The sequence below is a fragment of the Arvicola amphibius genome, chromosome 13 (assembly GCF_903992535.2).
Source record: "Arvicola amphibius chromosome 13, mArvAmp1.2, whole genome shotgun sequence".
Classification (NCBI taxonomy): domain Eukaryota; kingdom Metazoa; phylum Chordata; class Mammalia; order Rodentia; family Cricetidae; genus Arvicola; species Arvicola amphibius.
Window position 1 is genome coordinate 31,981,486 of NC_052059.1, and position 24,926 is coordinate 32,006,411.

Genomic DNA, 24,926 nt, shown 5'->3' on the forward strand with positions numbered 1-24,926 from the left:
GCATACAAGGATCAGACATGCGGAGCATGCAGCCCATGAAACAAGAGGGCCAAGGTAAGGCTCAGTGCAGTGAAATATACAATTTCTTTATCAATAAAGCTAGTAAAAAAAAAAAGAGTAGGGAATTTTTTGTTTACTTTTGTTTTTGTTTTGCTTTCTATGCAATAATTGAATTTATTTTCCTATAGGAAGTGTTACTGGGAAAAACAAAAACGGTTGAGGAAAATTAATGAAAATATAAAGTTTGCCTATATGACTGAGATTATCAAAAGAGATTCACAATTTTTCTAATCTGTAACCATCTTATGTTAATGACTATGACAGTGACCTTTCTAAGATACATGCAAGATTAGGTGAACTGTGTGGGTTCATGTTTGACTCTAACTGGACTCAGAGGACAATCGGAGGCCTGCAGGTTGTCACCATCATGTACCTGAATCTGGACGCAGTGGAGCATCTTCATTTTATTCCCATAACGACAAACTAACAACTTCTAGGAAACGTTTCCTCCCAGTAAAATGAATATGGATAAACAAAAGAGATGGCTCAGTTTTTACAAATGTGCTGGCTAATTGTAAGAGCGTCCACAAACTTGAGAATAGTATAAACTTCATAAAATAGAGTTTGTTATTTAAGATGGTGAAAATCTGTATCCAGTTAATTATTACTGCCAGGAAAAAAAAAGCAAATATAATAATCTCAAAAGGCTTCAGAATGACAGAGGCCAGTCATGATAAGAATAAAGGAAATGAGTAAAGCGAAATTAGAAGTTAGTTGGAAAATACTGGTGTGACTGTAAATAGGATTATGACTCCTTGGGTTTTAATTAGGGGAAGCTTAAGTGTGATTCCTGTTTGGTGATAAAGACAGAAAACTTTTCTCCTCTCATCTTTAGGACAGCTTCTGAAAGTCCACACATGTTAGTAAAGTACATTCTCTCTTTGAATAAAGGATTATAAAAGATTGTGTGTTCATAAATGCACGCATTGGTGCATGTAAACACAATACCTCTGTACTGTTACCTATAAATGTTTAGAGGAAGGTGGGGAAATGAAGGGAGAGAAAATATGATTTAGTGAGGGAAAGAACAAGAAAAAAGTAAAAGCAGAGGGGACAAGCTGGGGAAAACTACTGGGAAAAAGAAAAGAGAAACAAAAGTATGTATGAAGCAGGCAAAGGATAGAGGGAGGGAAAGAAAGACAAGACAGAGAATGCAATGCATATAATTCCAGAGCTTTAAAAGCTGCAAAATGAGAAGCTTACAATTTTATCAGAAGAAAGTGCAAATGTTTAGGAATGATGTGTACTTGTTCATTAAAGCAACTTGGGAAGGAAGAGACTGTATTAGCTTCTGTGTAATTAGCACAGAGTAGTCATTTAGCTTTTTTACAAACATACAACTAATTCACTCTAAAAGAACACACAGGTTTAATATAGACTGTAAATGCTTGGGGTGACTGAAAATTCATTTAACATCATCTGCCTATAAAATAACAGTATTTTCCTGTGAAAGAAAAAAAGTAACTCACAAGTATCATTATTATTAATTAAATTTAGACAGAGATTCTCTTCCCAATAATATAAAGGACTTTACTTTAAAATTTGCGTTCTGGTTTATACAGGAATGGTTCTTAGCTTGTAACTCTTAGAAGAGACGAAAATGAGCTCAGGCCTTTAACTGTTACAGCTCTTGAACTCTCTGCAGAGTCTGTCAGTATTGTGTCATAACAAAACAGATCTGAAGTTAAAAAAACTGAATATGATATGCATTTTTTGGTATGGCTATTTTAGTTTTTGTAACAATAATACTTGGAAATTCTTTGCTTTTGGAATAAATAAACAAATCAATACACCCAAGCAATCAAACACTTAGACTGATTAAGTGGGCAGAATATAATACTCATGTACTCACCAAAGTACATTGGCATTAACAAATCATGTTTATAAAACATGTTATGCCTAAGTTAAACCACCTTCTAAGGCATGCTTATCCTAGTTGCATTAAGAAGCACAAATCCTAAATGAAAAACAAAACAAAAAAGCCTATACAGGAAGACTTAATCATGTTAGCCGAAATGAGTAACACTTTATTGTGTAAGAAGACGTGAACTTCAAGTTGATCACAAAAGCAGGGAGAAAAGATTTTATGTTATTATAATAAATGGAAATTCTGAAAACATCAAATAATCAACATCAATTTTAAAATTCCTCAGTAAGTGTGAAAAAGTCCCTCACGTGCATTAATTGGGAATCATGACTGTCTAATATATTAATAAATTAATACTAATCTAATGAATATATGAATCAACATATACAAAATTATATCATAATTAATATTAATGTTTAAAATGATCAATATATTGCAATAACATAACAGATATATTATATGTTGTGTTCTTAACATAGATATAATATATGAATATACCTTATATACTTTATAGTCGCACACATATAAAATGATGTGAAAGCTTTTCTCCCAGGCAATAAGATTAACTTTCACATCTCCTGGTTACTGAACTGAAAGTTCTACCAAATTTAGAAGGCATGTGACATGAATAAAGTTCATTCAAATTGGAAAAAGATAAAATGTTTTCAGGCAATATTATCGTATTTATGTTTAGCTAAGACGGAGTAAAACATTAGACAAACTGAACTCCCTAAAATTCATAAATGACTTGTGCCGGGTGACTTTATTCAAGAATGTCATAAAAACTGATCATTTTTCTTGGTTCTATAATGGATTATTGACAACCAGTTTCACAAACAAAATGTACTTTTAACACCTTATGATATATACTAACAAAATACATATTTAACGTATTTGTTTGGTACATGTATGTGGAGCACTAAAAAAAAAAACCGTGATAATATGGCCTCAGAATTAAGCGGACAGATGAGACACTTCTGCAGTAGGAACCCTCCTCATTTATTTATTTTATATAATGTAGATGAGTGTTTTGCCAAACACATGCCTGCCACAAGTCAGAAGAAAGCATAGGATTCTGTGAAACTGGAGTTACAGATGGTTATGAGCCACCATGTGGGAGCTGGAACCTAAATAAGGGTTCTCTGCAAGAGCAATAATTCACTTAACTACTGAGACTTCTCTCCAGATAACAACTAGCATATTTTTTAATCAAGAAACTTTTATAATTTTATAATATTATTTTATCATTTCCCCATGGAGTCTCCTTTTATGTCTTTTTCTCCTTCAGGGTTGAGGTTAAGGTGAGGAAAAGAAGATAGAGTCCAAAATTTAAGTAGGGTCTTAGTTTCATTATGCTTTTATATTTTTTAATCTTTACATTTTTATAAGGTCCTTACTAAATCCCAGAAATTTTCTCACCTCAAGCATTGATTTCATTACTTGGTTTTTGGCTCAATATGATTTTTTCCCATTTACGTTAGAACCATAAAATTATTTCTCTAATTTCAGATATTGTTGCTCATAGATTGTTGAAGGCTAGATTTTTTTGTGCAACCTATGATATCAGCTAAGCGCTAGGGACATGTACTTTGATCTGAGAAATGGACTTGGGTTCACAAACTTTCCATTTGGTTAAGAAAAAAATAGGAAGGCATGAGGCCATCAAGAAAATACCAATAGTTTCCAATTTGCGGGAACAACTAAGTCCCCTCCAAAGGTCCCCAGAAAAAACCTGCCTCGGTTTTTAAAAATCATCCTCTTAATAGGAAAGGGTAACTCAATGAGGTTAGTATATGATTATTCTGGCTAACAAAGCATGGGGAATATTGTTTTGTAGTTGGTGAACAAAATGTGGTTACAATAACACCAGATTTCTTTCCAACAATATTTACAAAAATGGTGTGAACGGCGTTGAAAAGCTTGTAGCAGAACCCAGTTTCCCAAAGCTCACACAGTTCTTCTCTCTTCTTTTGGCAGGGGCATATCTCAAGACTAGTATCCTGATTTTTTCTAAAAAAATATTGATTAGAGATTACAATCAAACAGTGTCGTCTTTGTTTTATTCATCTTAAAACTATTTTACAGAATACAAGATTAGTTTATAATTTTATCCAAATTCCTTTTCATTATTATTCCCTTCATTGTTATGGTATAAATTGGATTTAAAATAATTAAAATTTTATCATTTACCTTAGAAATTGGTACATATGTTCTTGTATAAAATCCAAGGCATTAGCCTTGGAACATTGTCAAAGTTGCAAATTATATTATCTTGACAAAGTTCTGCATGTACGATAAACTTCAGACATTTACATTAAATATTTTTAAATGCTCACAAGCATATGCTACTAAATGATTTCCAAAAGCAGAGGCCACTTTATAAGGCATTATTCAATTGAAAAATGTTCCCCTTCCAAAGATGACTCCCAGCATTCCGAAATGTTTCAGCTCTGTCTGTTTTCTGCTTAAGGGTTCTATCCCTTTAGGGCCTTAAGGTGAGTATCTTCGAGCTGTTTGATTTGCTGACGCTGTTTGATCGATCTTTATGTCTCACACTTGTCTTCTGTCCAAATTAATATGGGCTCTCATCACAGATTTTTAGCATTTGACTCAGCAGCTTTTTAAAAGGCACAAAGAGAAATACTCTGCACTGAGAATGTTTGCTCAAATAATGTGCAATTGTATGATCATCCACCACAGAGCGAGAAACGACCTCACCTATCCAGATGATGGTACTATATATGCTCCGGCTGTTATCACTTGCTTCTCACTATACTGCAATATGAATGTTTGCAGGAGCACATAGTTCTATGAATTCTTAAGCATCTGTAGCTTCAAGCAAATAAGCTAAGCATCACTCTTGCTTCTTGTTCTTTCTGACCACTTCTACTCACCTACAACTACTGATCTTGTCTCCATAATTATATACTATATATAATAGTAACATCTTACAAATGGAATCAAATGGTTTATAATATTGGAGAATTAGGTTTCCTTTTTTTTTTTACTTCAACCTAATTTATTGCATTGGTAGTTCATTTATTATTAAAAATAATATTTCAGGATAGCAAGATGGCTCAGTAGCTAAAAATGCTGCCTAAAGATTTCTTTCCAAAGGAAAAAACTGGGAAAAGGAGGAAACTAGGTACTACAAGTTGTACCTTTCCCGACACATAAACACAAGCTTGACCATGTATGTGCATACACAACTACACACACACACACATGCAAACACACAGACACAAATAAGTGTAATAAATTAAAAACTATTTTATTTTACATACATATAGCTGTTTATTCCCCTGTATGATATCTGGCTTGATTTCAGTTTGGGAGAAAACGTTCTACAAATATTCACATGCAAATATTTGTAATTATAATATTGATGAGGGGAAAATCTGGAGGCAAAAATTTTAGGAATTAAAAACATACTCAATTTTATAAGAAATAAATTACCATATATTCTCCAGAATAGTTATATATATTTGCAATCTTAAAAGAATATAAAATATATTGGTTAATTGCTGTTCAACATTTTATATAGTAAAGGGACCATGTAGTAATGCTTAAATTGAATTTAAGTAGAATCTCCTTATTGCTAATTATAGATGTTACATTTTCATGTACATATAGGTTATGGATAAAATACGATGAATGGATTTTTCAAATCTTTTTATTATCTTTTCATGTATCTATCCATCTATTTATTTATTTGTTTGTTTTTTTTGTTTTTTTTTTTTTGAGACATGGTTTCTCTGTAGCTTTGAAGTCTGTCCTGGAACTAGCTCTTGTAGACCAGGCTGGCCTCAAACTCACAGAGATCTGTCTGCCTCTGCCTCCTCCCGAGTGCTGGGTTAAAGGTGTATGACACCACCACCTGGCCTGGTCATTTAATTTTGAGAGTTCATTGTAATAAAAGTATCCCCCAAGTCAGTGGCCTGTCTTTAAAACTCATCAAGCGTTGTTAGCAAAACTAACAATTATAATTTAACAAAGTTTTTTTTCTAGTTTCTCGGGACTTTGTTTTTTAGTAGTGTCTGAAAGTTCTGCTTAAAAACAATGAAGATATTTTTTGTTTTCTTCTTCTGGACTTTTTATAGTTCAAGGTTTTACGCAAAGATCTGTGATTCATTCTCTGTCTCTCGTTCTGTGTTTGTGTGCATGTGTGTGTGCATATGCGTGTGTAAAAATTGTGAAGTGTTGATCAAGGCTTATTTCCACTGATGTCCTAGTGAATCGACGTTGCATTTTTGTCAAAAATCAATTTGTCACATTTGTGCAGGCTGACTTTTGTGCAGTCTCTTTTGGTCCATTGATCTCTGTTTCCATTCTTGGGATAAAGCTGCAGTGTCCTCATTAGTATAGTTTCAATACAGCAGTGGGACTCCATCTTGAGATTTCTTTTCTGAAATTGTTTTTGCTCATCTACTTCAAGTGTGTTTCTGCACAAATTTAAGAATTACCATGCTTGTATCTACAGGGACTCCTCTTACAAATTGAATGGAATTAGGTTTTACTTATTGATTACTTGGGCGAGATTGACATCTCTACTGACTTCTGTGTTCTGATAAATACACATGAGCTGACTGTCCATTTAGACTCTGGATACAGAAAATGAAATCGTAAGTGGAAAAAGTAGGTCTTTCACTCTGTTGTAAACACGATAAAGAAATCAACCTATTTCGCAAACTAATTGGGGGTTGAGGTAACATATCATACGTTTGCTCCAAGTCAGTGGCTCTCTGCACATTGCTAAATCCCGCTGGAGGTGCGGTGAAATTTAGATGCTCAGGATTCAGTCACAAGGGAGCAAAAGTTTGAAAAATTCCTTTGGATGGGGGACATGAGGTGGACTGTACACATTGATGCCAAGGGTTTGAAAACAAAACAAGTTGAATGCTTCCTTTAATTCAAAGGCACTGCTTTCCACACTGCTAACAAGCATTCTTTTTGCAGCAGACTAAACACCAGGGAGCCTTAAGAGGGAAATAATTCATTTTCAGTCTTTTCATACAGACTTTCCTTCTGATAGTTTTGCCTTCGACAGAATATATGGTGCAGTTCTTTCTACATTGCTGAAGCAGGCAACAGCATTTTAAGCCACTACTTATAAAGTTATCTGACAGCACCCATGGCTTTGGAATTTCTAAAGTGCATGAAGTACGGCAATAACTACATTTATCAGTAGTTTTCAGAATAATACATTTTACACAAATATGGTATGGTAGACATTTGTGCTTTCTTACTAACGGGGTAATAAAACACTGGATTTTGCTTAGCTTACCATGCTAAGCAAAAGCTTGTGTTCTTTAAAGTAAGAAAACAGGAATGGTTTTAACCCTGTAAAAGAATTTTGCATCAACTGTTTGTTCAGTGAGGATGACTTAGCCGAGTTTAAGGTGATATGGCGCTGTGTTAAAACCCTCTGCAAATGTTAACTGTTCTATAAATGACACTGATAACTTTAATAATTTAGGTGCCAGAATTTAATTATGCAATTTATAAACCTTTAAGAAGATCATCCTTGACAAGAGTAAAATTGAGATGCTGAAAGGTAAGATGAGCGCTGTTTTGTTATCTAAAGACAGATACAGCGCAGAGAATGTAACTCATTCCCTTTACAGGTTTGCTGACTTGAGTCCTGACACGCAGGGACACTGATCCACCACTAAAGGCTAGGAGTGCTTCTTCCTTGGCAGTGGTATAGCATTTGCTGTTACTGGCTGTCTTATGGAAGAAACAAAACCAGATTTAATGGTTCCTCTTCTAGCACCCTCCCTCCTCCATTCAATACACTCTGAAGGCCTTCTTCTTCCTTTGTGATTGCAGTCCAGGTGACAGGGGAAGTTCAGCATCGGCTCTATTCTGCCTTTTGTTATTGCTCAGTCTCTAGAGACTGGCTTCTTCCCTGCCTGCGTTCTTTCCATCTCTGTAAAGAGAACTTAAGAGTGCTTTCCTCTAGAAGTGACACATAAACTGGGTTCTCTACAACTGAGCCTGCAGGACTAAACACTCAAACATTGTATGTGACCAGTAGAGAGGTACTGTAATTCTGAAAAAGCTTCTTCCAGTGGCATCGAGGCATGTAGAGATAGGAAAAGTGAAGGTGATAAATAAGTCATATTATTTTATTTATCACCTCTAAGAATGTTAAATCTTTTGATAGAGAAGCATTCCCTTGAAATCAGAATTAGTTAATTTTAATGTGTATTTGGCCAGAAACATTTTTATGAGCTGAATTAGAGATTCAAACCAGTTTTTGGTCATCTAATTCACTTAGGAAATGTGAAGATGCTTGTAAACCCTTTGACACTGAGTTTGAGTGTCTGTTTTCTGGAATATGTTTCTACATTTGGCAGTGGTGGATTAGGAATGCTCTGTCTCATGTTAGGATCTACGAAACAGTATTATTGGGTGTTTATTATTCATTCATCTCAATTGCCAGAGTAGACACACTGGAGTTATTGTCCACATTCATTTTAAACAGAGAAACTGCTGCTAAGGGACTGCCAGAGAGTCGCCTGTCATCTACCCAATTCATTTCCAAGCAGTGACACTTGGCAGAGACTTGCCATGACTCTCCAGCTCTATGCTGTCTCTCTCAGATAAGGATGGGAAATAATGAGCCATCTCAATATTTTTAGAAATAAGCTAATGAGAAATTAATGTAACTTGCCTTAAAGGTCTTTTAAAAATACTGCTATACACTAAGCAAAATAGTACTATTATCATCCTCAAAAAGTGCCTCTGCCTTTATCTTTCCACGCTTTCATGTTAAAGTGTTTTCATATATTGAATGCATATATACATATATACAAAATTCTAATAGCTGGATTGTTTTCCTCTGACTAGTAATTTAAAAAGTGCCATAGTGGCCATTGGCAATGTATTATCAAAACTCAAATGCATGCATTAGGCTTAACCATATGCTTGCCTACCAACATTATACTGAAACAAATTGTCAACATGGGCAATTCTAAGCACTTACCTTAGAAATACAAATCAAGTTTAAGACATAAAGTTTAACCAGTAATTATATAAAATTCCCAAGCAAAAATATAATTAAAGAGAATAGCTGATTTTATTTGCTTATTTTGTCATGATACCAAAGTTAAAAGTGTCAAGAATGTAATACAGTTCAGTCATCTTATGAAACAGGATATTAAATAATCAGCCAATAGATAGAGTCAATTATTGTTCTGATGAGGGTGCATTTTGTAACTGAGAGCAAAAAGTAGATGGGAGAATTCTTTTTCTGTGTAATTTTGTATCATCAGCTCATGTTATCACCATTACAGTTGAATTCCAATTCTTATTTAAATAAATAAATAAATGGGAATTCAATGTGAAATTGGTACATGAATTTCTGTTTATTTTCCTTTGTCTAACTCTGCATATGCGTAGGGAATTAATTATTGATAGGTATAAACAAGTTAGCCAACTCATCAACTGTCAATGCATTTTACCACGGTTAGTAAATACTTATGAGTAATATAAAGTCTTCGACCTTTTTATGGATTTCAAAGATAATTTTTTGTTAAGCAAAAACAAGTCCCACAAGGGATGCAGAATTTTGAATTTTCAAACTGTTGATCCATTAGAGTGAATTCCTGCTTCAAGACAGAGTGATTTAAGAATAGAAAAATATGGAGATAAAATAGACAAGCAATGGTGAACTTTTGTTTAAGAATATTTCCAGATTTGCAGACATTACTAAGTGTTCACAGGATATTACTAGGATATGATATCCTGGGATTAATAGGGTATCATTTTTCTATTAAGTATAATAGTAAGTATAAAATTCATTATGTATGATTCCAAAGGAACTGTCTCCCCTAGTTAGGGAGTCATAATAAAATTAAAATCAGGTTTACTGCTAATACTGATACTGTTAAGGAAAAAATTGAATAGAAGTATCTCGCTTTTTATCACCCTGTCATTTAAATATCCAGTCCTAAGAGTGTGCAGATTTTACTTTGCCTGGTTATGTTTTCCAAGAAATTTCTTCCTCCAAGGGAAGAACTGTCCTGATATGAAAATTACTTACTAAAACCGTTGCTCAGATCATTGAAACTCTGGCTCAGCATTTGAATCTGCTAGTTTCACTTTGTTGGAACAGTTGAAAACTGCTTAGAATTAATATGGCTCAAATTATTTACAGACACACAACTTAAAACCGAACAAGCAACTGAAAACATCAAGATTGCTGAGTCATTGGTGCCTTACAATAGTCTTTAACCCAGGGCTGTTTGTGCTTTTAAAAGCAAAACTGTATCAGAATACTGCCATGTCCATGTAATCCCAAAATGCCTATGGCTACCTTTATGCTTCAGTAATAGAACAGAGTCAGGACATGAGATTGCTTTAATCACATACCCTAAAGGGTTAATCATCTAGCCTTCAAGGAAAAAATATGTTTTAGATATATCTCAATTCTTAGATAATTGAAGTATTTAGCATATTTTTCTGTACTTAAAACAGGTATGAAATGTTAATGTTTGCACTATTTTAGTTAGGTTTAGCCAAGAAAAACAAAAATAAATAACTTTTTTTTCTCTCTTGGATATAGATGTTCCTCATCGTGTGTCCATTTGAAAAGCACCTGACTGAAAGAACTGCTTATATTTTTAAAGTGGAAGCCAGTGTTTGCTGATTTGTTGCATGTTTATATTCAATTCTGAAGTACTTAAAACCATGCAAATAGTACCACCATGGGAACACCTGAAAATAAAATGCACTTAGACACACCAGGCTTCCTGAAGTATATTACAAATTCCTCTAGAGAACTCTTATGATAAGCGTAAGTAACTGGGTTTTGTGTCTCTTCCCCCAGTGACATGGTTCTCAGCTCTGTTACATCAAAGGATGCACTGTCTCGCATCCATGGTGTGTTCTTTTGATGCTATCCTTGCTCTTCTGCTTGACGAGGTGATCATATCCCTCCAAGTTCAATATTTCCACTCATCCTCACCTAGAGTAACAATAAGGATACTATCCTTGCTTTTTTAAAGGAGAAAATGCTTTCTGTGGAGTTGACTGAAGCCACTATAAGTCAATGTGAATTAAATTTCCTTTAATTCCTCATGTCATACATGACTCATCTGACTTTTATGTGTACTAAATTTACTATTCTATTTTACTCTTTTCTATTTATCATGTTTATTTGTATTTTATGGGCTTATGATTCTTCTCCAGTTGATAATTGTTGATCAAGCCTCTCTTCCAATACCAGGCTACGCAGTATCAAATGACTTTGCTCCTATAATGATTATGCTTTGAATGAGCACGTATAAAAACATCAGTTTGGGCCGGGCAGTGGTGGCGCACGCCTTTAATCCCAGCACTTGGGAGGCAGAGGCAGGCGGATCTCTGAGTTCGAGGCCAGCCTGGTCTATAAGAGCTAGTTCCAGGACAGGCTCTAGAAACCCTATCTCAAAAAACCAAAAAAAAAAAAAAAGTCAGTTTGGATAAGACTGAGAAAACAATAAGCAATTCTGTGGGTAAATATGAGAAGCACAGACTGTTTCTGGAGTTTCCAATTTGAAACTACTTCTACTATATGAGGCAAGCTAGAGAAAGAAGCCAAGGCCCTGTGCTCTCCACCAGTTCTGGAAATGTTCAATGTACTGTGTGTAAATGATGTAAAGAATTTTCCTCCAAATTGATCTGAGGCTCAGGGGTTCACTTCAGTTAGCACCAGTTATCCACACTGTATTGTATTCTGATCATATATGCTCTTGAAAATAATACGCTAAATAGCATAAGAATTCTGATTCTTACATCAGAGGAACTTCCCGTATGCACGTGGATAAAACCTTCAAACTTCAATTTATAAATAAGAAAAGGCATATGGATATGACTTCAAATGCAATCTTATTTTTAAATTTGATTTTTAAGTGAATGTGTATCCATGGGTTTGTGCAAGTATGTGTATGTCTGTGTGGTAAAGCAAAGTATGCTAAGCTAAGTGTCTTGCTCAATAACTCTCCACATCGTATTTCCAGAGAAGTTCATGCACTGTACCTGAAGCTCCCTGATTCAGCTAAGTTCGAGTGGCCAACAGTCACTATCCCCTCTCCCGTGTCTGTCTAAACTGCACTGGGAATGCAGGTACCATTAAGTGTCACTTGTGGCATCATACCTGGGTACCAGGGCTGTACACTAGGTCTACATGCTTGATCAGAAAGCAAATTATCCACTGAGCAATTTTCTAGTTCTTGTACTGATACTTTTAATATCCACTGCTTTATAGTTCTTTTGCAGAAATGTCTGTTTTGGCATGTTGTGAACCTTCTATCCCCTCAAGGCCTCCTTGTTTAAGGAACAGAAAATAGTTTATTAAGGAAACTTACATATTTTATTTCCCTTCAAAATTTAATTTATTAGCTTAAGAAAACTGAGATACCTGGAATCCAAATTTAGCAATGTATTTTTTTAAAAAAAAAAACTTAGTTATTTTCCTAAAATATTTATTTATAAAAGAAAGCAAGAAAGACAAATCATAACTTAGAGAATATAAGACTGAGTATTTGCAATACAACAAATTATTTCAGTAAAGTTAATACATTAGTCATAAGTGTTCTAAAATAAAATTCTTATATGATATGAATTATTGATTTTCTCTTACATGGTTGCTAGGATTTAGGTCAACTGTAATGTCAGTTTTTTTTATTAATTATGTCTGCATAATTCTTCCTTGAGGTTTAGCTGCTCAGAGTTGTTTTATCATTTTTGAGAATAATCAGAGTGGTATGTGTTAATGTTTCTATAATAGCTAGTTACTATGGAAAATGTGCTTCATAATATGAATGATCATATTAAATTTTATTGTTCTATCTACCATAAGAAGAAAAAATGTTGTTATAGTTCATAAGAAAACAAAAATAAATCATAAACAAGGAAGCACCTATGCCTAGACTTCAGAGCTATATGTTTTTAAAGGAGGAATCATGGGAATAGAACTTTATTGTAAACAATCTGTCTATGGAGAGTAACTGATGAAATTAATCATATCCATTGACTGACCCAGAATTCCCCCATTGAGAGACAATATAAAACTGCATTATCAACATGGAAAGAAGCCTGTGCCTTATTTATACAATTACAAGAGACCCACAATTTAATATAATACACTCAGAGCATACATTAAAAAACCAAGTTGTCTGTGAACACGTGCATTTATATAAAGTAGAAATTAGTCTGTTCCCTATATCCTTGTACTAGGCCATACCTAAACCTTAAAAATCTTTCACATTATAAATGTTTAAAGGCATATTTTTTGTATTTTTTTCATCCCATTTCATCCCATCAAGGACTGGCACAAAGCTCAATAGTGAACATAGTAACCTCTCAGCAGGGGAAATGCCAATTCACAATAAGAAGAATCAATAAAAAAACACAGACAGTCTTAAATCTGTTTAGATTTGAGTCCCGTGGATTTTGTAATTGAAAAGAAACTGTAGATTTCTACAATGAAAGGCTAGTGGTGGTCTTTAGTGTCAGATTAGCAAATTAAAGGTAACTGAAAATAACGATGAAACCTGTTCTATTTTCAGTTGACAGTTACGTAATGAAGCCTCAGTATATTCCAGAAACAATTTTAGTAAGTTGTTTTAAGTAGACTTTTTACAGTAGGATTTTCTCATTAAATTGGGGTAGTTTTGTTTAAAGAAACCTGGAGACACTGAAAACTATCAACAATGGAAAATGACTTCAGGAGGAAGTCACGGAGTTGGCGTATTAGGGCTTTATGATAGGTAAGTGTGTGTTCCTTAAAGGATAGACAGTCTTTCAAAGACTTAGTCAAGCCCATGCAGAAAAGGAGGACCTAGTCCCATTCTCATGTGTAGGACATCCATCCCATGAGGAATTTTACAGGACCCAGTTCAGGGACAGAGTAGCTAAAATCTGGGCACAAGACTGCTAGTAAGTACCCGAGTCTGAGCAATGCAGGTCTGGAAACAAAAATTTCGTGGAATAGACGTATCATTTTACAAAAGCCAGAGCCTGGAATCTAATAAATGGACATCTCACCTGTCTTCTTAAAGTTTTCAATGGGTTTTAAAAGAAATATTTCATATTTTAGTTTGTCAGTTTCTTAGTAGTACTCTATACTTTTCTTTGGAAGGACACACAACACAGTTTACATAATTTTCTCAAAAAGAAATAAGACAGCAGTAAATATTTTCCATAAAGCCTACTTTCTCCTGACTTTTCGTCAAAATAGGGAAATTAGAGTTGTCATATACAGGTTGAAAAATAAGGTTTTCTTCTCCCTGCAAGTACATGCGTTGTTTCAAGTATAATCAGTTTAGAAATGCTAGGCCTTTAATATAGGAAATAAAAAATGAAACACATACCCTAATCTCATTAAGTTTAAGAATCCTGATACCATTTCTTTGAGGAAACAGAATCACAGAAATACCAAAATGGAGCATGAGGACCATAGTGCATAAGAGCTCAAGCTAAAAGCATAGCAATAAGCTTGTTTTCCATTATTGCCGAACCAGTAAATAAGCATAATGAAAATCATGACACATTATTACATTACTCTGCATTGCCTCTATTCATTTAAAAAACCCAGACGAATGCATTTAAAATACTTCCACATGTCAAATGACAGTAAGCTTTGCCATTGAGAGGACGTGGAAAGGAATATTTTAAGATGCCTGGTCTTACGTGGCTTATATCAAGATTATGATAGGAGCACAAGGGATCCGAGCAATAACCAATTCACAATAAAAGGTAGTAGCATAGCATCCAAAACATTTACATATTCCACTTGTAGTATGTGTTATGTAGTCAATAAAGACTAAATTTAAAAAGCTTTATAGGAAGCTTCCCTGTCAGTTCTCCCTTGGATGGAATCTCCTCTTTCAGTATCTCTGTGATCTAATATATCGGATTACATTAACAGGACAAGTTTGTAAATAAGAAATATCTGAATCCCATTATTGGGGATAGGCTGCCAAAACAATCAGCCTCTAACTTAACAAGTTTCGAAGGATTTAGAAAAGCTGCGAAATGGGATTATAAGGTTAAACTATGTACAGCTGGCTTGCCACTATATAAATATTTCAGAAATTTGATCTCATGGACTGAAAAAAAAATCACCTGTGTTATCATGAGTCTTCTCCAAGTTAGATGGATTTTACTGAGCAAAGAAGTGCATGCATGTTGACAGGAAATCTTCATCGATTTGTATAATTCACTTCTTATGATAGGCACGTAATTTTATCATGCTTCTGCCTTTTAAGTGAGGAAACAAAAGCAATCTAGGAAGTTTCTATACTATCCTATGTATGGTGACAAAAAAGGGCAAGGAGGAGTAAAATTTCAAAACTCATGATAACTACATAATTTGCTAGATTTTTTTCCATAGGCGTTAGCATGCAGTTTTATTGTAGTTAAATGTTTTAAGCATAAATTAAGGATATCATGGAGCCAGAGAAAAAGTAAAGAGGAGCGGGGTCTGTCATAAAATACCAGACACAATTCGAGCAGTCCCCTTAGTTAATAGAGACCTTCATGATGAGGAGCATCAACTGCTTTTAGCCAGACGAGTGATGGAACAACTTTGTGAATTCTTCGTCAAATAAACACCAGGCCATTAAGTTTGATTTTAGTTTAGCAGTTATTACAAAAGGTAATTAGGTTAGAAGCCTGCAGGGAAGAGTGCTCACCAAAGTTCCCTAAAATGTTCAATGTGAATACACCAGCTCTGAATCTGTAGTTCAAAATGGAAGCGAAAGGTCATGGGCTCAAATTTCTAATGACATTTCCTGGGAGCAGATGGGTGCAATGAAAGCTAAAGATTGGATTTTCAATGCTTTCCTGAACCATGCTGATTGCACCCTAATGTCCTAACAAGATGATGGGGGATTGCAATTAACCACGTGAAATGGCACTCCACTCCTCAAATCAGGATATTTCCAGGGGACACTGAACCAAGAATCCTTTCCTTCGCTTTCCCATTTCAGTGTGTCATTATCCATCCTGAAATTCCAAACCCACACTCCAATGTTCTTAAATGACCGACATTTCCTTGAAAATTTAATTTCTACATTAAAATCATGGATGTTTCATGTAAACACTAAATTTATACATACTGAAACTCAATGGGAAATTTCAAGTTAAAAAGTAGGAAGTGTTTGACTAAATTTAAAAAGGATTTTCTTTCTTCATATCATAAATGAATATGCTGGTATGAACTGATATGCCTAGCTGTAAACAGAAAAGTTTACTAAAAAGCAAAATTTAATGTAAGCATCCTAATTGTTTTGAGGTGTCATGTTGCATGGGAGTGTTGTCAATGTATCTTTTAGTGCACATTCCTGCCTGAAGGATTAAAAAGGGGGACTCCTATTGTAAAATTTATTTTATTGCTTTCATATAAAGGAAAATCAACATTTTATTTTTAAAATGTATACTCTTTCCTAGATCTTAAAAAATGGAGAAATTGCTTATTCTAATTAATATTCCAAATTTTCTTGTCTACTTAAGTGTATTTTCAAAATGAAATACAAGAAACTAATTCGATCTGTATATATTAATCTCTATATTGAAAAGTTAACTACATCAATCTCAGTTACAAACATAATTCAGCTATGCTACTCTAGTGATAAATACCATCATGTTTTCATATATACAATCATGAAATTCATATATATATATATATGAATTTCAAATAGAAAACATTCCTTAGATTTAAATATGCAAGAAATTTTAATAGATAAATGAAATACATACTTTCCACTGGAAAGTCATAGAAAAAAATCAACATGGCAAAGATGAGAAGAACAGTCAGATTAGGCAAAAGTAATACTTCCGTATAACTACCTTGTGATTGTGCACGTCTTTTTTCTTGAGGCTAGGGATGGAATGAAGGGCTTGGACATGATAGAAGTGTGTTGTAGCACAGAGGTAGGTCCACAGACACCGCCTGAGAAAGCGTCAAAGTCTGTAACTCAGCCTAGCCTAAACCTTGGGATGTTCTTGCCTCTTAATGTCCCAAGTAGTAAAATTGCAGTCATGCCCATATAGGTGTCCTAAATGGCAGTTCCAAATGTTTAAAAGCATTTCATTGTTGTTAAAGAGATGACAACTTTACAATTGTAAATCTTGTGAAAAAAAATTCACAAATGATTGAAAACATGTGTTCTTATAAAATTTCCGGTACTCCACAAATCATTAGAATTTGCAGATATAGAAGATAACTCAGCTATGTTCTTTTTAAAAAGATTGCGTGACTATATATGTGTAATGTTTTAAGGAAAAGACATATAGAGAGAAATGAACAAAACATGGAGAGGTTTTGGCAGTCCTGGTTTCCGGTCTGTAGTGTTAGGTAAAACACCTGCTTCAATCCTCTTGGAATAACAAAGAAAACGGGCTTCCTGGCTGCACCCACCTGCACTGACCACCTTCGGTAAGATGATTGTCAATGTGCTTTTCTTCCAAAAGACCAATGTTGAAGAATGAATTCATGGATAGACTTGGATCACAATGCTTAGAGAAGTGTGGACATAAATGTCAGCAGTGAGTGTTCACTCTCTGCAGGCTTGTCTCCTGCACTACTTAAAACTATTAATTTAATCTCCCAAGAAATCTCTGCCATCTGTATGAAATTTAAAATATATCAAAAACATTAAAATTATATTTATATGTCCATTTTCATTATTTTCCTTTACTTTCTGTTCCAGTACTCTGGTTAAAATAAGTACACATGACAATATATTTATTTTTCATGCTTAGAGGTGACACCAAGGGCCTTGTATGCTAGGAAACTATCCTACAACTAAAATATACTTTTAGTTCTGAATGAACTTTTAATATGATTTGAAAATTCAATTTTTTGTAGCTTTTATTTTGTCAAGCCCCCTTATCATTTGACATGAACCTTGCTAACAAAACTCAGATGGATAACAATTAAGTTCTAAGATAGCATAAAATAATTAGTTTTAAACTTTAAAACCATTTTATAATTTATTCCTTGATTTAATTATTATGAATCAAAGAAGTGTACGCTATGACTAAGAGTTAAATAACAAGATGAAAATAGGCAGCATGAAATTCCTATAAATGGTTTTTAATATAAGCATGAAATTTACATCAGCACCTACATAGTGAACAAAATCTGAAATTTTGTGAACATTTTTCTGAGCTTACTTTATGCATATTTGATAATTTCAATATAATTTTCTATTAAAATTATCATATAACAGACATCATGTACCAACCAAAGCAATAAACCATAGAATTATACCTCAGCAATTCTGAATAGATGTTTATAGTTTAACCATTACTTCATCTTATTTAAAAATTATTTAGGAAAGTATTTGTGTGTGAGCACCTCAAAATATAAACAAAATGATTATTTCAGATTATTAATTGATTACAGCTAGATGAGACAGCTTTAGTAAATTCATATAACACTGGCTTAATTGTAATGCTGTGTAAATTATAGCAAAGAATAAGAAATATTTAAATAAGTAACAATCAACACTATTGTCTCTTTGAATTCCGTATACATATGCATGTGTATGTATGTATACTATAAATAATATTAAGAAATACTAAGAAAGCTTGGTGTGAATAAAATCTGCAACCTTTGAACACCAACTTTCCTCTATGAACTTGCAATATATCTGTGTACACACATAAAAGTTCTTAATTCTCTTATTTAAAAAGTAACAATATAAAAAAAAACTGTCAAAATATATTGCCCTCAACTTAATTATCAAGAGGTTGCTATTTTCATTTCTATTCCCATATATAATTTATCTTCTTATGTATATATGTATTTTAGACTGGATATTTATTGTTCAAGCTTTAACACACACACACACACACACACACACATATATACATACACAAATAAAATTGGTGATCATTGGAAACTTCTTAAGTAAACAAGTTTTGATTTCATTACAATGAAAACCAATTTTTAAAATTTATATTTATATCACACACTGTATGGGCTGTATCAATATAGATTTGGTACCTATCGTCAAGTATTCTTCTACCTGGACAAGATAAGTTAATTAATTATTATTATTCTAATGCTGAAACAGATATGTAAGACTGTTGGAATTTAAAAGAATTCACTAAGCTGTGTTTAGATCCATTAGGTGTTTATCAAGAACGGGGTTTACCCAGCACCACCACTTCTGCAGGAAAGATTTGGATGGAAAGAAAGAAGTTGTTAATACATGAGTTCTAATATCTTTATTATTAGCCTTCTAAACTCTTGGGTTCCAGGGAGCCTTTGGGAGCAAACATAAATTACTACCGCAGCTTCTACTCACTTGATACACTTTGATTCTGTTTCTCGGGACAGCAGGATATTCTTACTGTGTTACTTCAAACCTAACTTAGGCCTGGAAGGCCAGGAATGGAAACATATTATCCACTCCATTCCTGAGTTGTTACATGTCAGCTTTTTGCCTAGGGCAAAATTTAATGGCTGATTTGTGGATCTTTATTTCTGGAGACTTGGTGCAGAAACACTGACATGACCTTTATCCAGAGCAAACACTCGCTCTAATAAGTAGACACCAAACCTAAAATCGCACAAGGAAGAGAAAAATCCTGGCAGGAATTAATCTACCGTTTTCACACATCTGCCCAAGGGAGGTATTGTAATTGCAAAAATTTACTCTAAGACTGCTGAGACTCATAGTAATTATGTTTCTTTTTTTTTTTTAATAGAAATAGCCACAGGTGGTAACAAATTGGGTTTGAAGATGGGGAACTGGGCACACATTCTAACCCAGATTACTGTGTAATTGTCTTGATTATTTTAAAAAACAAAAAAAAGGAAAGTCTCTTGCTCAAAATCAGAAAGGAAAAAAATCTTAAATGCATTCCTCATCTTGTCTTCGTTTCTCACTATTCGGACATTTGATATCAGCACATCGGCTATCAGGACGACATCTCCGAACAAGCCTCTAATAACAACTCTTAAAAATAGCACTAAGTATTGGTTTGTTTAAAAGGATCACGTCTTCTTTTCAAACTTATTATCGCCTAGGTATAACTAAGAGTTTTCATCCAAGGGTCAGGACCCAAACACTACTAACAATGACATGCCATCATTAAAGGTGCAAGATTAGAGCTGTTTACTTCAGTCAATACTGCACTGTTTTCTGTTTTCATACATATCTGCTCTCAAAAATTCTACACAATATTCTAGATAGAATAATTAACTGTTTTCTTAGTTTATAGAGGCATTTCACATATTCTATACCCAGTAAATGTCAAGTATATCTTGAAACTTGACTTCTTAAATGACAGTATTTTGAAGTAATGAGGTCAGATTCCAATTTGAGATTTAAAAAAAAGTGAGGGAGATTGTTATTACAACATAAAGCTGTGCAAAGATTCAAGAGATAATAAAATTAAACAAGCAGCCAAATGATTTCCATGAAAAAGTGTTGAGATGACTTTTTCTGTAATCCTTTATTTAAGCACAATGAAAATTTTAATAAAGGTGGAAAATTTTTTCTGGTTTCTTATTATGCATCTATGTTTGTTCTTGGTGCAACGAGTTTATCTTGTACAAACTTTCCTAGCATATATGAAGACTGAAAAATAAGCTAGAAAACAAGGCCAGGGTGTCCCAAAAAAGAGATCACCAAAATGTAAATGATATATATTCAATTTTTCACAATGTAACCCTAGTATTTAAAGCAATCCATTTTAAAAGTTGTCAGAATATTTGTGTGACTAACAATTTTGAAAATATGTATCATTAAGGAATTGTCAGGCTTGGGTTAGAAAATAACTCCTTTAAATAAAAGCCAATTCTCTTATCTTCCAAAACAGAGAAGTGAGATAGTTTTCTTAGTACGTTGTTGGTAAATTTATAGGCAACTGACTCAGATTCCTTAATTTCTTATTATTACAGCATCTACTAAAATAAAGCACTGATAAGAAGCACACAGTGTCACTTCATACGTGAGTGGAAATTATTTGTCTTCTCTATAAAAAGCAGCTTAATTCTATACCCAATTTTTGTGCTGCTGCAAAAAATAAAATAACATTGAATATTCAGTCATATGATAATCTTATGGTAGTGTGATCAAATAATGTGTTTGAAAACTAAACAGCTCTAGCAAAGACATTTATATTGAGAACTATGGTTTGAAAAACAGTGTTATGTATTAAGGGAAAAAAAATGGATAAGTATATTTACAATGGAAGAACAAATTTATGAATTTGCTAAAAACATAGTCTAGATTATGATTATAAGAATAACAGAGATTTATGATCCCCGAATCCCTTTAATCAATAAAATAACTGTAAATTTATACAGAAATTAATTTAGGATACAATCAAACTTTAATCTTGGGTTGAGTTTCACTGGAGTATATTAAAATTGTATGTGCCCAAATAATCATAAGAGTTCAGGCAGAAATGATATAAGTGCATATATTTATATCTCACATATTAACTATGTTTTAAATTATTATATGAAAATAAAGATGAAAGATACAAGTATATAACACCATAGTTATGCAGAGGACTTGAGTTATTTAGTCAGTTCTCAAGTGTTATTACAAGTTTTATATGTGAATGCTGTTGAAATAGCAATGGAATCTTTTAGAAAATAACACTATCACCTACACATTTATTAGCATGGTTTATAACCATGAAAAGAAATGTTTACAAATGACAGCAAATATCTACAAACAATTTTGAATATATACCCCTGAAACTTGAAATCAAATCTAAAAGCTTTGGCTTTTAGCTGATAAAAGAAGTAAACAAGAAATTGTCCTTTAAATAGTCGCTTTAATGTGCTCCAGTAATTAAAAATCAATAAAGATATTACAAGTTTAAAAGTATTAAATATTGCCTTGGCAGAGTATTTTTTGAATCAAGCAGGATCTTTAAAATTATATTATCTTTACCATACCAATTTTATTTAGCATTAATATGGTTGATGAGACTATTTCAAAGAATTTAAATATAAAGAAAATAAGATAACATTGGTCGTGAACTATTTCAAGATGCCTGAATAAAATGTATTCCTAAAATCAGTAAAGTATTTTAATATATTCCATTCTTCTAATCAGACCAAAGTCTATTTATGTAGATTAGTTACATATAAAGTTTCATTTTTCCAACCTGTATTTATTCTTTGATCACAAAGCTTGTTAACTTAAATACTCTTTTATTGTCATGATTCATTTTCTCATAATTATGCTGTTTGACTGCCTTATTTTTTGAATAAATATATGCAAACGTGCCAATCATATTCAGCATAGTTATGGTAGATGCTCAATGGAACCATAAGAACCATTTCACTACAATAACACTGTCTGGAATAGATCCAGAGCAAGGAAAACACATACCAGTAATCAGAGTGTCACTATGTCCAGAACAGATAAACAATACTGTCTCACGTGTATATCAACAGATTCCCTCTAACGCTGCCTGAAAACAGCCTCATATTCTATTAGGATGCAGGGCATGTAGGTGAAACATGCCTCCTGTAAAGCCATAACTTGCATTTATATCTTGCTGGGAGTTTTTCTCTTAATGCTGCACAAAAAATTGCTCAGCTGATTCCTCTGCAGTAGCAACGAAGCAGGAGCATATTTCTGCTTAGTCACAGCGAGAATGTTGATGCCATTAAGGACTTCTTTATTATAGATGATTTATTTCCAGAGACCAAAGGATAGCAATACATCACTGTCAAAGCTAGCGGTGAAAGCTATGACTTGCAGTAAAATACTGTATGCTGCCATTGAGGGGAATTCATGTCAAAGTCTCCTTTACTAAAGTAGGTTGACAATAGATTAGTGTAGGTCTGATGAACTTCGAAGGTGTCTTGTAAGTGGGTGGCAGAAGTCACGCTATCATCAAAATGATAAGGAAAAGATGAACTGTATGCTTTTCTCCAACAATTATACATCATTGGTTGAAGGAATTTAATCCAAAGAAATCACTTCACTAATGCTTTACTGGGATCTGACTTTAAGGGAATGCCCTGTGGGATTTATTAAACAGACATATTACCTAGGGGAATACATTCTAGAGCAATGACTAATATCATAATTAGAAGGTGCATTTGTAAGAATGTACCCACTATTGAGTGTATTGCAAGACTTCCCTGCTTCAGGGAGTTAAGTTTCATTTCCTCACTGGCCTGAGCCCAGCTGTAGGGACTTCTTTCTCTTGGTCTTTCATCATCAACCTTACACCATATGTTTTTAACGTTTCCAGCTACCCCACCAGTCCCCAAAGTACCCAACAACATTTGACTGACTCTTGTTTTTACTTTCCACACGAGCTTTAAGTTATCATGCCCATATTTTCAAAGGGAAACATAGGTACTAGCTGTTCTTTATAGAGTGAATTGCTTTGCATTAAAAATCTATAAAATGAGATATTTGTGCTTGTGTGTTTATATACATATTAGGTACTGAAAATATTCAGATGCATAGATAATAATAAATGTATACGTATACATATAACTACTTTCCCCAAAAGATTATTTCTTCAAATTTTAATAAGCATAGGCAGGGCCAGCCTTACTAAAGGCAAGTAGACTTTTATTAATTTTAATATCTTCAGATATTTTAAACTCATGAACACTGTTTATGCATTTCTGTTGCACTACATTACATAAATAGTACTCACAATGAGAAATCTCAGATCTCAGACCTGGCAATCGTGCTGTCTCATGATGTAGTAAGACACTGCACTTAAAAAACACTTAACATTCATCCCCAAAAGTTGAATGTTTTCCCTTTTAAAATAAGCATAATTATTTCATTGAGGTGATAGTTTGGAGTTATTTTAGGAGTAATTATTTTAAATGCACACATAAAGCTATTTCTAGGCACTGCAAGTTTGTGAAAACTACACATTACCTATTATAACCCTGACTTAATAGGCAGAACTTTCTGTGAGAGAACAATATAATTAATGGTTATTTCTGTTCTAAGGAATGCAAACTGTTTTTTAAAAAATTGGAAAAGTTGAGGTAAGATTTCAGGCCATATTTTTATCTTATAACATACAATTTCACATAAGAAAAGGTGTTAAAGGTATAACTTCAAAATCTTTGATGTAAGTGTGCACATAACACTGTGTATCGAAATAACATGACTCACCCACACAAGTAAAGTAAAATAAAAAAATTGAATTGGTTCTACAATCAATCAAAATGTAACGAATTTTCATTCCAAGAGGATGATCCACTTGACTGTCATTTTGGAAAATTTGTTGAAATCTTAGGTAATAAACTTCTTATTTCATGAAGCGTTTTGTGCCACCTGATATTAAAAATAAATTTCTGTGTCTTCTAGTTTTATAGTTTTTTTTTCTTTTTGGGAAATAGAGAAATGCATACACATTTACATTGGAGGCCAAGTATCCACAGAAGCACGCATACTTAAGAATAATATTGGCTTTTTAATAGGAACACTAGTAGTTAAGTTTAGGACCTTACAAAAAACTTAACCTCTCCTACAAAGAGATGTCAAACACAATGCTTGGCTAAATTTTAGATTGTTTAATACTCCATATATTTTCAATTCATAAGGAAGCAAAGATGTTTGATAAGTGTATGCTTGCTCATTAAACTAAAGTAGAAATTAATCTTCCTATGTTTTGAGCAATCTTTGAGGGGGGAAGAAGAAAAGTGCAAAATATCCCAGGAGACAAGCAGTATGACAGTGCCAACCCTTTTCCTGCTCAATCCAACATAATCCTCATAAGTAAGGATTATATACTTTATGAGGAGTGATGAATGCGGGAGATTAATCATGAAAATTGAAGCAAAATATCTTCAAAATTTGAAGTGACAGAAAAAAATATTTATACTGTGGATCTTTTGCTGAAATCATTAATTTAAGTGAATACAGGCCACGAAAGAGCTTGTGTGGGCCTGGGGACTCATATGAACAGGAATCTAAGTTCGAGAATATCCTGTTAGAGAAGTGGGAATAAGGACAGACAGTGGATGACATCATTATTAAAGACTCTT

General features: G+C 33.5%; 1 protein-coding gene across 1 annotated transcript in view; it reads right to left on the bottom strand.

Moving 5' to 3' along the window:
- The window catches only part of Pcdh17 (protocadherin 17), a 93,619-nt gene that overhangs the window by 61,959 nt on the left and 6,734 nt on the right, over nucleotides 1-24,926 (bottom strand). The gene's annotated exons all lie outside the window — the stretch shown is intronic.